This window comes from Macrotis lagotis, chromosome 1 (assembly GCF_037893015.1).
Source record: "Macrotis lagotis isolate mMagLag1 chromosome 1, bilby.v1.9.chrom.fasta, whole genome shotgun sequence".
In the NCBI taxonomy this organism is placed as follows: Eukaryota; Metazoa; Chordata; class Mammalia; order Peramelemorphia; family Peramelidae; genus Macrotis; species Macrotis lagotis.
The window spans coordinates 355,898,635-355,900,525 of record NC_133658.1 but is presented as its reverse complement, the minus strand read 5'-3'; the positions used below and the strand labels follow the sequence as shown (position 1 = coordinate 355,900,525).

The following is a 1,891-nucleotide window of genomic DNA, read 5'->3' as shown; positions in this document are numbered from 1 at the left end:
CTATTCTTAGTCTGGGATCAGACCCAGAGAATTCCTGGGAGAAATGTTCAGCCCCCTGCTCCCTCCCATCTTCCCCCAGCATCCTGTGTGGATCGTGGGATCAGAGAAATAACAGAAGGTCTCAGACAAGGCTAATTTGAGTTTCAAATTTTGTCCCAGGCCTGCAGGGATCAAATAAGCAGCAGGACCCATCGAAGTCTTTTTATACTCCATGAAAAATTGATAATAAATCCTGAAAGGAAGTCCTTGGCTAGAACTGCCAGCTTTGGGCGGAACCGGGAGGGAGTGGTTGACTGACTGAGTTCGCTTCCACCACCCCCCCCACCTTAGGAGCACTGACCAGGTTTGACTTGGTTTGTAGGGAGCTGCTACAGTACAAGCATGGTCCACCCCCAATGCCTCACATAGTTTGCCCGGTCCTTGCAAGCGGTCCTCTTTCATTCTGCATACCCTGAGAGATTTTGTTTCACTCAAAGACTAAAGTTTCCTATTTTCTGGTGAGAGATGCTCTGGAAGGACCCAGGAATCTTGGTTTCCTCTTCTCTCTTTGTCATCCAGCTCCCACCACTCCAGGCCTCTCTGAGCTGCAGAAGGGAGACAACTGAGGCAACTTGGCACTTTGTCCTCAGGAAACCAGCCCACATCCCCTGAGTGGGGCCAGCAGAATTTGGCTAGAACTGGAACTGCCAATACATGAGGAGTAGATTGGCTTTGGCCCATTCACAATCAGGATGAAGACCATTCTAAGCAACCAGACTGTGGACATTCCAGAAAATGTTGACATTTCTCTGAAGGCTCCAACAGTCATTGTGAAGGGGCGCAGAGAAATCCTCTGCAGGGATTTCAGTCATAACAGTGTGGAGCTCAATTTCCTTGGTCAAAAGAACAAAAGGCTCCCGATGGACAAGGGGCTGGAAAATGGAAAAGAACTTGCAACCTTATGCACAGTCTGTAGTCATGTGCAAAATATGATCAAGGATGTTACTCTGGGTTTTGCTACAAGATAAGGTCTGTGTATGCTCACTTTCCCATCAATGTTGTTATTCAAGAGAATGGCTCACTTAATGAAATCGGAAATTTCTTGGGTGAAAGATATATCAGAGGAGTGCCCATGAGGAAAGATGCTGCTTGTACGGTTTCTCAAGCCCCAAAAGATGAATTGATTCTTGAAGGAGATGGTATTAAACTTGTATCAAACCCAGCTGCCCGATCCAACAGGTCATTACAGTCAAAAACAAGGATATCAGAGAGTTTTTGGATGGTATCTGTTTCTGAGAAAGTCACAGTGAAACAAGCTGGTGAATAAGTTGGAAAAGAAGCCAAAGGCTATGTCCTGAAGAATCAACACTTATTCAGGTATCAAAATAAAAATACTTTTTGTCATTTGAAAAAAATAAACAAACAGACAAACAAATAAGCAAATAAATCCTGAAAGGAATGACCAGTACTGAAAAGTAACCTGGAATGGTAAAAATAAGAAACTAGGTTCCAGGATATAAACCTAGGTCAGCTATAACCCTGGATCCAGAGTCAGGAATCCTAGGTCAGGAGTTCAAATACAACTTCACACTTCCTAACTATATGATCCTGGGCAAACCTTTGTGCTTCAACTTCCTCAATTTTAGTGGGGATAATAAGAACATCTACTTTCCAGAGTTGTTGGGAGGATCAAATGAGCTGATATTTGTAAAGCACTTGGCAGAGTATCTGGGAAATCGTAATATATAATATAATATATATAATATTTCTTCATTTTTCTTCATGAGTCAGGCATTGGACTAGGTAGCTTAGGATCAGGATCTTATGGATGTGCCCCCTGGTAATTCCCAAAGCTCAGAACATTGTCCTAGCAGAAGACTATTTATTTCAGCCATGTCTGACTCTTTGTGAC

At 43.3% G+C, this 1,891-nt stretch overlaps 1 pseudogene; it reads left to right on the top strand.

Annotated features, from left to right (window-relative positions):
- Window positions 1–731: 731 nt before the first annotated feature.
- Window positions 732–1,306, top strand: LOC141517784 (large ribosomal subunit protein uL6-like; annotated as a pseudogene).
- The last annotated feature ends 585 nt before the right edge of the window (window positions 1,307–1,891 follow it).